Genomic DNA, 14,160 nt, shown 5'->3' on the forward strand with positions numbered 1-14,160 from the left:
AAATACTCACCCACGATCCGAAGCAGTCCACGAGTGTGTCCCACGACGATCTTGGGTAGAGAACTGCAGCATCAGCTGTTGCTGCCGTTCTCTACGGGCTGCAGGAATCCAATGACGGAAGGTAGGTATCCTTCCGCACTGTATTCCTCCGCCACTTAAAAAAAAAAAAAGTCCCTAGTCTCACTGTATGCCATTGCTGTGTGGGAAATTCCCACGCAGCAATGGCATAAAGTGAGACTAGGGACTTTTTTTTTTAAGTGGCGGAGGAATACAGTGCAGAAGGATACCTACCTTCCGTCATTGGATTCCTGCAGCCCGTAGAGAACGGCAGCAACAGCTGATGCTGCAGTTCTCTACCCAAGATCGTCGTGGGACACACTCGTGGACTGCTTCGGATCGTGGGTGAGTATTTTTGTGGTTTGTTATGTTAATATTTATTCCGTAAAAGACAATGGCTTCGGGGAACAATGTGACAAGTATTGGTAAGTATGTTACTCTATGTTATATGTACTGTATGTCTATGTATGTATTGTATGAATGTATTGTATGTAGTATGTATGTAGTATATATGTGGTATGTATGTAGCATGTAGTATGTATGTAGTATGTATGTAGCATGCATGTAGCATGCAGTATGTATGTAGCATGCATGTAGTATATATGTAGTATGTATGTAGCATGTAGTATGTATGTAGCATGCATGTAGTATATATGTAGTATGTATGTAGCATGTAGTATGTATGTAGTATGTATGTAGTATATATGTAGTATGTATGTAGCATGTAGTATGTATGTAGCATGCATGTAGTATATATGTAGTATGTATGTAGCATGTAGTATGTATGTAGCATGCATGTAGTATGTATGTAGTATGTATGTAGTATGTATGTAGTATATATGTAGTATGTATGTAGCATGTAGTATGTATGTAGCATGCATGTAGTATATATGTAGTATGTATGTAGTATGTATGTAGTATGTATGTAGCATGCATGTAGCATGCAGTATGTATGTAGCATGCATGTAGTATATATGTAGTATGTATGTAGCATGTAGTATGTATGTAGCATGCATGTAGTATATATGTAGTATGTATGTAGCATGTAGTATGTATGTAGCATGCATGTAGTATGTATGTAGTATGTATGTAGTATATATGTAGTATGTATGTAGCATGTAGTATGTATGTAGCATGCATGTAGTATGTATGTAGTATGTATGTAGTATGTATGTAGTATATATGTAGTATGTATGTAGCATGTAGTATGTATGTAGCATGCATGTAGTATATATGTAGTATGTATGTAGTATGTATGTAGTATTTATGTGTTATGTATGTAGTATGTATGTAGTATGTATGTAGTATGTATGTAGCATGTAGTATGTATGTAGCATGCATGTAGTATGTATGTAGTATTTTTTTTTTTTTTTTTTTTTTTAACATTTAACACATTAGCCGGATGATGGGACTACTACTTTCCCATCATTGGCTAATGTGTCAATCACTGTCATGGTAGCAGGCATCGCCAGATGGGACTTGTAGTCCCATCGGACGATGCTTGCACAGACCCCCGGACATCAGCACAGCCCCCCGGCAGGCCGGCACAGCCCCCCGGCAGGCCGGCACAGCCCCCCACAGGGTGCACAGACCACCGGCAGGCCGGCACAGCCCCCCGGCAGGCCAGTACAGACCCCCACAGGGTGCACAGACCACCGGCAGGCCGGCACAGCCCCCCGGCAGGCCGGTACAGACCCCCACAGGGTGCACAGACCACCGGCAGGCCGGCACAGCCCCCCGGCAGGCCGGTACAGACCCCGGGCAGTCCACACAGCCCCCCGGCAGGCCGGCAGAGACCCCCGGAAGGCCCGAAATGACGGCGCATCATGATGCGCACACACCGCGCATCATGATGACGTCAGGCTGTCAATCAACTTTGAACTTCCGATTCCGATGCTGACTTCCGATATTGAAAAAATATCGGAAGTCGGTATCGGAATTCCGATACAGCAAGTATCGGCCGATACCCGATACTTGCGGTATCGGAATGCTCAACACTAGTCACAAGTCATCAAACAAAGAAGAACTGCTTACATTTTTGTGCCAGAAGCACTATGAAAGACTGGTGATAAGCATGCCAAGACGCATGAAAGCTGTGATTAAAAATAATGGTTATTCCACAAAATATTGATTTCTGAACTCTTCCTGAGTTATAAGATTAGTATTATTGTTTATAAATGATTATGAACTTGTTTTCTTAGCATTATTTGAGGTCTGAAAGCAATGTTTTTTTATTTTGACCATTTTTCTTTGTCAGAAAAAAAAATATAACATTTTTTGCTTGGAAATTTGGAGACATGATGTCAGAAGTTTATAGACTAAAACACAATTTACATTTTACTCAAAAATATACATATAAATAGAAAAATCTGACAAACTGAACATTTGAAAGCGGTCCCTTAATTTTTGTCAGAGCTGTATATTGGTTTTGCTTTTTTTTTATTTCTTTAACTAGCTAATTTTTTACTCATTAAAGTGGTACCGCCTTGGGATCGAATGTAACGTCTATCCCATCCTTTTAGATGAGTTCAGAGATTGTTGTGATTAAAACTATTTTTTCTTTTATGAATTAACTCCTCTTAAGAACCCTAAGGAAAAGGGGGAATCAATCAATGGTAAAAAAGTCATGTGCTTAACATACATATAAATCCCATCTGTTACACTAAAAATCCCAACTTGTGTAAGAAGTAACCAAAAAATGCACAAATAGAAGATGTTTTTTCCAAATAAGTAGCAATTTTTATTAAAAATTTGTATGAAAACAAACGTTAAATATAAAACATCGTATCCTCAGATGTGACAGACACTATTGGCTACGGACACCTTTAAACACACCCTGCTGGTATAATATTTCACAGTAGATTCATATACAATATTATATTTAATTAGTGATGAGCGAGTATATTCATTACTCGAGATTTCCTGAGCATGCTCAGGTGATCTCATAGTATTTGGATGTGCATAATGGCATACCAACATCATTTGACATACGAGGGGCGTCTGAAAAGTTCGAGGCCCACCCATGAAATCTTTTTTGCATGGTCTTGTTCTGCAATGCAATATGTTATTTAGTTAGTTGAATGGTCTCATGAGCAATCTGGATTTATTTTTATTTTTTATGTTTCCGTTACAGCATTTTAAAGTTGGGTCGCAAGGCTGAAATATGGAAATGGAGAAGTTGGCAAAGTTCACACATCGGCTGTTGCAATGGCTGCAATTCCACCTTCCACCAAGGTGCTTTTTCATCTGTGGGAATAGGTGATAGTCCGAGGGAGCTAAATCAGGGGAATAGGGTGGGTGCTGAAGCAGTTGGAAACCACAGGAGAGAATTGCAGCCAACTTTGCCAACTTCTCCATTTCCATATTTCAGCATTGCGACCCAACTTTAAAATGCTGTAACGGAAACAAAAAAAATCAAAATAAATCCAGATTGCTCATGAGACCATTCAACTAACTAAATAACATATTGCATTGCAAAACAAGACCATGCAAAAAAGATTTCATGGGTGGGCCTTGAACTTTTCAGGCGCCCCTCGTAGTAACTCTTTACACATTATAGATTACAAAATGGGTCTGGCTAAAGGCCCTTTTACATTTAGCGATGCACCAGCGATCCGACCCGGTCAGGATCGCTGGTGCATCGCTAAATGATCGCTAGTGAGCTGTCACACAGGCAGACCTCACAGTGATGCAGCAGTGACGCAGCGCACGATACTCACCTTTCACACACAGCGATCCTGGTGTCCTCCCGCCTGCCTCCAGCGTCTCTCGTCGTCAGCTTCCTGCTGAGGCTTCCTGCTGTGATGACAAGCGACGTAGAAATAGAGCCTGACATTTTCGCGCGATCAGCGATGGACAGGGGGGAGCCGGTCGGAGGTAAGTATCACACATAGCGATATCGCTAGCGATATCTCTATAAAGTCACAAAAACGGTGACGTTATAGCGATATCGCTAGCGATATCGCTATGTGTAAAACCCCTTAAGTTCTGCAGCACACTCACTGTCAGCACTTTCTGCAGTATTTTCCAGCAATATTTTTTTGCCTTTCCTTTATTGCCTTTATTTAAGTTGTGACTATTTTTCAAATAAGTACCACCATGGGGTAAAATATAACACCTATCCCACATTGTGGTTTGAGTTATGAGTTTGTTTTGATAGACAACATTATACTTTTATGCACGGGCCCCTCTGTAGAATTCAATTAGTGCTATTCCTACCCTAATAATATGGATTCTAAAGGCCACGTTACACATAACGATGTCCCAGTGATCCCACCAATGATGCAACATGGATGGGATCACTGGGACATTGTTAGGCTGATCGCTGGTGAGCAGTCCCATAGACAGCCCCTCCAGTGATCAGGACCAGCGATCAAGTTGGTTTCCAATGTAAACAGCGAGTGTCCAAGAGCCGTGCGGCTCTTAGATACCCGCTGTCTACATTGTAAACCAAAGTGCAACATTGCTGATCGCTGGTCTCTCGCTGCCACATGTAGCGATGCATGCTGGCCAGCGGGAGACCAGCGATCAAAAAATGGCCCAGGACGATGGAGCGCGATCAGCGATACCCAGCAGGGGGGCCGGTCGCTGATCCATGTCACACACAGTAATCTCGCTGGCGAGATCGCTGTGGCATCACAAAATCAGTGATCTCGCTGGCGAGATCGCTGTGTGTGACGGGGCCTTAAAGTATAATTAGCACTCATTCTTACCCCCAGTTGCAATATGTCTTTATATATAAATGTATTAATTTCTGATAAAAAGTCAGATGCTTGCTTTTTCTTGCAGTCTGCAGTCTACTAAACATAATCTTCTTTTCTTTGATAGTAGCTTCCATACCTGAGGTATGATAACATTTCTACTCCTGTAGCCAGTTACTTCAAGGGAAGAAAATCTCAAACAAAGGAAAGGATCCTTTGCCATTCCTAGACTTGACATGTTTTGTGATAAGTTGAAGAAAAGTCAGTACAGCAGGACACCATTGTTCACATTGACCTAATTTGTTGGGTTTGGACAAGAATGATAAAAATATGTCCATAGGTCACCACGTGTGTTCTTTCCTCTACAGTTATCCAGCAGTGTTTTAGGTTACCTTTTATCCCTGAATTTATCTGTCTTTTTTATTCTTATCACTTAAAATGCTTCTGACTCCCAGATATTGATTCTATGATGGTGATTGCACTATTTTATCAGGTCGGTGACTCCCATATCTCAAACTCTTTTTTATTTGTGGGCATCACAAGTCCAGACGAGGCAATCCTCTGTCCTTCGGTGAAATCAAAACATCCATAAATTGATCTAAAAAAATTTGACTAATGTAAATTTGGTAGAAGATCATGTGACATAGAAAATGTATTGAAATCATGGAGTTCTGCTAGAATTCTGATCCCTAGGAGGAAGACATCTTCTATGAAAATCCGAAAACTTAAAAATATGACTGAAGTGGTGGGATACACAGATAAGGTCCTAATCAAGGGATGATATCACCATAAATACAAATGTGGGGGCCATGTTTACAACAATTTTTTATTTGAATGGATGTTATCTTCCTTAATTATTCTTATACATGAGCATTATTATTCTGAATTCATGCACTTCACACCTTATATGATACATATATTTATGTGTTGCTGTGTATTTCATGTATTATGCTGATTTATATTGTATCTGCAGTCACTTGTACTTTTATGGATGTATAAATATGAATTATGATCATTTTGGTATTATTATTTTTGCAACTTAGTGACCTGTAGAGATGTCTCTATATATTTATCATTAAATATATAGGGACACATACATACAGATAATGCAGGCACCACATATCTACACTAACATAAACCAGTGTCTTACATGGAGGAGAAGTGGAACTTTTAAATTGGGGGGTATGCAACCAAATACGCATTTCTCGTGCTGTTGTTCAGTCTGCACTGTGTATCGGAATCTTTTATGTTTATTTTTGATAACTGATAGAAATAAAGCAAATTATTATTATTTGAAGTATTGATGATATTGGGAATTATCTCACATTTTTATGGATCGATCTACACATTTTTCCATTAGGTCCTTTGATGAATTAATAGCCTAAATACCGATGCACGATGGAGAGAAATACAAAATAATTAGATTAGTTTTGGACATTTATACACAAGTTTTACTTTAATATCACTTGGATTACTTAGATTACTTAGTAAATAGGTAACAGGAAAGCTAAATGTGTTAAATAATAAAAGATAAGATACATGAGAGATAGACAAGCACATGACAGACATATGGCCATGGAGAGAGGTTTGTAGGGAAAATCTTTTCTGAGAAGTTTTGTGTGAGCCATTCTGAACTCTTCTGCTATACATCTATCATTGGAAGTAATAGAAAATGGAGAAATTATCAAGACCAGAATCTGTTTCTTCTAACTGTGCCACTGACATAGAGGAAACAGAAGTGATAGTATCTGTACAAAACCCTCATACAACTGGGATGGAGGTTGCTGAATAATTGAGATGCTTCTGCACCGTGTTGAGAGGTCCAACCAAGATGCTAAATTGCTTTGGATTCTGGACCGGGAACTGGTCTTTCATGGTCAGGCTGAGAGAAGACCCGTCCTTTTCTGATGGTGGTCTCATGCATCTGCCAGAACGATGCACATTAGGAAACTCAGAAGCAATCATTACTTATTCGGACAAGTCAATGAGCGAGAATAGAAGGATGATGGTGGAATATATGGAGGACAACATAACACATCTCTATTGCAGCTGCCTTCTGCAAAGCAATGTTTTCAAGGACTATTCTAATGTCCTGAAAGAATTCCAAGACAGAAGAAATAAGAAGGCCAAGAAGCATCAGAGAAAGAGTAACAGGTAAGAGGACAAAGCACTCCACCATTCATTACCTGGATTTTCTAATATCATATATCTGTTCTTGGGACAATTGGGTATCGACCAACTTGATGCTGACATTAATTTATTGTAATTTTTGTTGCCATCTTCAAATCTTTTAATCTACTGCACAAAATATGAGCCAGTTTTAATTGGGATAAGTTTGGGACAGAATATATTTTATTTCTTTCATTATTATTGAGTCCAATGATATAAAAAATGGGGCCCTTTCTGAAAAAAATCTGATTTTTCAGGCATATTTTCTAAAAATAGTTACATTTGACAGTTTTGTCTATTGTTGCATCTCATAGTGATGTAATATCTACATTTTGTCCTTATTTTCCCTCAGATAAAATAATGATTTCCTTGCTGATGGAGATGACAGAAGAAATGGTGCCATCTGAATTTGAAAACTAATTCTGGATCCGATTTCTATGAAGAGTGCCAATTTTTCCCAAAGCAACTTGTTTATGAACACATCAGCATCGGGACTTAGTACCGACAGATGAAACTGTGGACACTTTAATCCTCTGTATATTTTGATCATTTTGTCAAATTTGTTGCTTCAATAAAACTTGAATTTAATCCAGAAATGTCTCTCCCTTGTGTCATGTTTATATTCATCCAAAAGGGAAAAGTTGTTCTCAATGTAAATCAGGCTCCTCCAAATCTGTGTCTTTTAGGGTTAAAATTGATGGATTTGTATTTCTGCATTATGATAGACTGGGTGCAAATACTCCCACTCAATACTTTTTACAACAATAAAACAAATAATGGTTAGATTTTATCTCCTGCATTCTTCTATCTATTTCTTGTATATGAGCTGCTCTGGTCCTCTGTACATGGCAATACACTACATGTGTTCCCAGGTTCTTCACAAATAAAAATCACAGAGTTGCAGATTCATCTCCAGATCTTTATTATAAGAAAGAATCATTTTTTGTATCTAAAAGCAACATACACATGTGACATTTCTGTATAATATATACACCCCGCATATCTCTGGGTCGGTTGTGGTAGAACTGGGGTACCCTCCTTGCCGGAATCCAGATTAGAACAAGGCAGAAGAGGTAAAAAAAAGTACAATAATGCAAAGAGTTAATCCATCAAGTTAGCTGTCCTGTACCCTAAATCTCATTGTGTCAATATCCTGAACCCCAAGTGTCATTGTGCCATTATGGGTACAGTACAGTGATGCTCACACTTAAATACTGGATAATGACATAAAGTTTCAGGCTGTTATTATCCTGTACCCCAATTGTCAGCATTTCAGTTTTCTATACCTCCAATTCTTGTTTTTATCATCGTGTACCCCAAGTTCTAGTGTCATTGTCCAGAACCCCATTTGTCAGTTTCTTTATATTCTGTACCACAAGTCTCTGCTTCCTCTTTCTCTACTTATTAAAGCCTTTAATATTTCACACATCTATTATGACAGGAAGATATAGAAAAGGAAAAAGAAAGACCAGTCACACAGTATAGATAGATTAACCGATATGAGGTAATGATACCAGTTGGAAAAAGATGATGTCATTTTCATTTTATAATTAATACATAAGTCAATACATCAGAAGGATGAAGAAAATATTTATACATCATTTATCTGTATTTTAATGTACAGACTGCATAAATCTTAGTCTCCATTGCAATTAGTAAATTATAAGTCATATAATCCTTGAAGAAACTCAATAAATGTTACTTATTACATAATGAGAATGATGGTGTCGTGATTCTTCCTTGATAAGAAACATGATGTGCCACATGTTAAGTCTGATAGCTGTAAATATTCCATTGATTACATTTTTATCCATGTAGCCTATTATTTTGTGGTAAGAAAATAATTGTCAAAGCTCAGTAATGGCAGATATTAGTAGCCTGACATAAAAGCAGGTACATAGTATATTATCATAAATCGATACAGTTACATGTAAAAACACAACAAAATTGTAGACTGAAACCAGTACTAATTTTACCCTTGAGTCCATACAAAAAAGGTAATTGTGAAACTCATGGAGTTCATCAGAGTAGCACATCCATATGAAAGAAAATAATTTCTATTTATCACAACAGACTTAGAATTCAGCTAAAATTGTGGTTTAGCCTTTACACTTGACCCCATCGCGGTTCCCTGGGGTGGAATAAGAGTAGCCAGGACCCCTGGCTCTATAGAGTGTGCCCTCAGCACCTGATGTATCACATGACATGTGACAATATCCCCTTTGAGATGTGATAGGTCAAGTGTTTAACACAGAGATGCATGTGTGCAAATGTAAGACAACAGAGACATCGGTGTGCTACATGGACAATGCAAATTTTTTCTCCTTGTGTACAGTGCTAAAATAGCAATGCTATACCCAGTAGAGGATACTATGTAATAAGAAACTATGCTATATATAACAAGAGGAAGTTATATAATATGGGACGGCACTATACATAAAAATAAATGCTACTTAATAAAGCACAGCGGTATATATAGCAAACTGGAATTGTATATAATTGTTCTTTATGGAAATATCTTTAAGATAAGCATGGATTGGTTATAATGAGGGCTATTAGCGCTACCACCCAGGGCCCAGATCTCCCATGGGTCCCAGCAATAATGATGATTTGAGGGTGCTAGAGTAGATCATTATGTATTCTGACTAGAGGATGAGTGACAGTAAATTAGGGTGATTTGAGGGTGGTGGAGAGTAAAGGATTATGTATTGAAGGTGGGGTAGAGCAAAAGATAATGAATTGAGGGTTAGTGGAGAGCAAATGATGAATTGAGGGTGAAGGAGACCAAATGTTGATGCATTAACTTTGTAAGGTGAGGGACATAAATTATGATCAATTGAGGGTGGGGAAAGCAAATTATGATGAATTGAGAGATAAGGGTGAGTGAGAGAAAATAATGCTGTTACGGGACCCCTGTGAGTGCCAGGCTCTGAGTAGTACAGGAAATTGCACTAGTTATAAGCCACCCAAGGTGGCACCCCTTTATTGGAAAAAAACACTCCTTACCATAAAGATATTTCTATAAAGAACAATTATAAGATGAGCCAACAAATTATTTTTGGGAAATGCTGCTGTAAATTCTGGTAGAGAGTGTGAAGGAGAGATTAGTCATCCCCTTTAATAATTGATAAATGTGTAATAATTTAGTATGTATAACAAAATTAGGATTTCATTATCAAGATTTATTAGGCCAGAGATCATATTAATAGTCAGATAAGTCCTTGATGAAAAGATGGCATATTTCTGAATTTGTGTAGAATCCTGCCCTTGTAAATAGTTTTTCTGAAAAATATGGATGCCATTCAGGACACAATACAGTGACCTCGTTGTGTCATGTTTCAGGTCTTCTACACAAGATTCATATCTACCGTACTACACATTTAGTGAATGTAATATATATTTAACATTTTTTCTGTCTCACAATGAAAATTAGTACTTAAACCTGGATTATACGTATAAGAAAATAATGATTACACCAAACTGGACACACTTGGTAAATAGCCATTATACATCGTACATCACTTATATTGCTTTATGCTTTTTACACATTTTCCTCATAATATTCCCAAGTGTAAGCATCATTATCCTGTACCCCAAATTACAGTGTTGTTCAGGACCCCATTTGTCTGTTTCTTTTTATCCTGTGCCCCCAAGTGTCAATGTCATCATTCTCTACTTATTAAAGCCTTTACTGTTTCATAAATATACTAAGACAGGGCGATATTGAAAAAGCCGTAGATAGACCACTTATAGAGCATAAATAAATGAACAGATATGAGATATTGATACAAACTTGAAGCAGATGACATCAATTGTCACTTTCTATGTAATAAATACATTCTTCAGAGGGATAAAGAAGGAGAGAAAATAACATTATTTTTTCTCTATCGATTATACATAATTTAAGTTCCAGATTAAATATTTGCTAATCATTGCCCTTTAAAAGAACCTGACAGGTTTTGGGCATATTGGTCTGGGACACATCTGTTAGTGCACTTGTAGCATAACATTATGGAGGTCACTGTTATTATAATCCAATTGACCTAATAGAATTATCCATAAGAAACAAGAGACACTGCAGAGGTCACACTTTTGAGGAGCTTTCTAATTCCATCACCAATTTTGCATGAGAAGAGAGGAGCACAAACTGAGGATCCACCCAAGCCAACTGGTTACACAGGGCATCTCATATGTTGATGACAGAGTTAACAGCCCCAGGATAAATTACTTGTATGAGGAAGTATGTTAATGAAATGGCTACAAAATAAGTTGACGTTCCCCATATATGTTTATAATCCTTGTCCAAACTCAACAAATGGCTGTATCCTGTCTCTTCCTTCACAAAAAAACATGTGACATAGGTGGGTAAGTAGATATGAAATAGAAAATAGGCAAATAAAACTGTGTAGATATTCAGTTAGAGCTGATTGCACGTCACAACAAGTCTGGTAATAGTAAAGAATCCATTGATAATGATTTTCTTCCTCCAAATTAAAAGCCACGGGGATCATAGAATCATAGAATCATAGAATCGTAGAGTTGGAAGGGACCTCCTGGGCCATCTGGTCCAACCCCCTGCTCAAAGCAGGATTCGCTAAATCATCCCAGTCAGATGTCTGTCCAGCCTCTGTTTGAAGACTTCCATTGAAGGAGAACTCACCACTTCTCGTGGCAGCCTGTTCCACTCATTGATCACTCTAACTGTCAAAAAGTTTTTTCTAATATCTAATCTGTGTCTCCTCCCATTCAGTTTCATCCCATTGCTTCTAGTCTTTCCTTGTGCAAATGAGAATAAAGTTGATCCTTCTACAATGTGACAGCCCTTTAGATATTTGTAGACAGCTATTAAGTCTCCTCTCAGTCTTTTCTTTTGCAAACTAAACATTCCCAAATCCTGCAACCTTTCCTCATAAGACAGGGTTTGCAGACCGGTCACCATTCTGGTCGCTCTTTTCTGAACTTGCTCCAGTTTGTTGATGTCTTTTTTAAAATGTGGTGCACAAAACTGGACACAATATTCCAGATGAGGTCTGACCAAAGAGGAGTAGAGGGAAATAATGACTTCACGTGATCTAGACTGTATGCTTCTGTTAATACATCCTAGAATTGCATTTGCCTTTTTTGCTGCTGCATCACACTGTTGACTCATATTCAGTCTGTGATCTATTAGTATACCCAAGTCTTTTTCACATGTGCTGTCACTTAGCCCTATTCCTCCCATTCTATATATGCTTTTTCCATTTTTATTGCCCAGATGTAGTACTTTGCATTTCTCCCTGTTAAAAACCATTCTGTTAGTTGCTGCCCACTTCTCCAGTTTATTTAAATCTTTTTGAATCCTCTCTCTCTCTTCTCTAGTATTAGCTATCCCTCCTAGCTTTGTGTCATCAGCAAATTTAATCAGTTTACCCTCAATTCCTTCATCTAAATCGTTGATAAAGATGTTGAACAATACAGGGCCCAGGACAGAGCCCTGTGGTACCCCACTTGAGACATTCTTCCAACTGGATGTGCAGCCATTTACGACCACTCTTTGGGTCCGATCACTAAGCCAGTTATGAATCCACCTAACAGTTGCCTTGTCCATTCCATACTTAGTCATTTTTTCAATAAGGATTGTATGAGAGACTTTGTCAAATGCTTTGCTGAAGTCAAGATATACTATATCTACAGCATTTCCTTGATCCAACCAATCAGTGATACCGTCATAGAAGGAAATTAAGTTAGTCTGACATGACTTATTAGTTACAAACCCATGCTGACTCTGTTTAATCACTTCATTCTTATCCAGGTATTGACATACATGTTGTTTAATAATTTGTTCAAAGATCTTTCCTGGTATAGAAGTCAGACTCACCGGCCTATAGTTGCCTGGGTCCACCTTCTTCCCCTTTTTGAAGATAGGAACAACATTTGCTCTTCTCCAGTCTTCTGGCACTTCTCCTGTTCTCCAAGAATTTTCAAAGATTATAGAGAGGGGTTCAAAAATTTCTTCTGCTATCTCCTTCAGTACTCTGGGGTGTAATTCATCTGGACCTGGAGACTTGAATTCATTTAGGCTAGCTAAGTGTTTCCTCACTATCTTTCTGTTTATAGATATCCTGGATTCTTCTATTCCCTTAATAGGACAGTGAATAACAGTTGATGTTACATTTCCTTTCTGAGAGAAAACAGATGCAAAATAGGAATTTAAAAGTTCAGCCTTCTCAACATCCTGTCTTACCATTTCATCATTTTCATCCTGTAAAAATCCTATAGCATCTTTGACTTTTCTTTTACTTTTGACATATCCCCAAAATCCTTTATTATTGCTTTTGACATCTCTTGCAAGCCTCAATTCATTTTCAGCTTTAGATAATCTGATTTGTGCCCTGCAGGTTCTGCAGACAGCATTATATTCTTCTTTAGATATGCCTCCCTCTTTCCATTTTATAAACATTTTTTTCTTCCTTTTTAGCATGTGCTTAAGTTCTGTGTTCATCCATCCTGGTTTCCTTAACTGCTTCCTATTCTTCCCTCTTTTCGGAATTGTTAACAACTGTGCTTTGAGAATTTCATTTTTCAAGATTTCCCATCCTTCCTGGACATTTTTGTCTTTAAGGATATCCAGCCATTGGATCCCTCCAATTCTCTTTCTGAATCCCTTAAAATCTGCCTTTCTGAAATCTAACCTTGACGTCTGAGTCTTCACAGGTCTTCCGCCTCTAGTTATCCAAAATTCTAAAATAGCATGGTCGCTACCTCCTAGGGTCCCAGCCACTTTTACCTCCTCAACCATTTCCTCCCTGTTTATAAGGATTAGATCCAAGGTAGCAGTTCCCCTTGTTTTCTCCCTTACCTTTTGGAAGATAAAGTTGTCAGCAAGAGAGGATAAGAATTTCCTTGACCTGTTAGTTTTGCCTGAGAGAGATTCCCAACAAAAGTCTGGATAGTTGAAATCTCCCATGACAACTATGTCATATTTTTTGGAGAACTTGGCCATTTGATGCATAAAGAGTTCATCCATAGCTTCAGCTTGCACAGGCGGCCTGTAGTAAATGCCTACAATGGTGTCCTTTCCATTGTTCTGTCCTTGTATTCTTACCCAAACAGTTTCCACAGAACTCCCAGTCTCTGAAGCTTCAATCTCTGTGCAGATTTACGCGTTTCTAACATACAATGCGACACCCCCTCCTCGTTTATCAAGTCTGTTTCTTGCAAATAAGTTGTATCCTTCTAGTCTTGTATTCCAATC

The sequence above is a fragment of the Dendrobates tinctorius genome, unplaced genomic scaffold (genome assembly GCF_039654945.1).
Source record: "Dendrobates tinctorius isolate UK_male_01 unplaced genomic scaffold, ASM3965494v1 ptg000028l, whole genome shotgun sequence".
NCBI classification, from domain to species: Eukaryota; Metazoa; Chordata; class Amphibia; order Anura; family Dendrobatidae; genus Dendrobates; species Dendrobates tinctorius.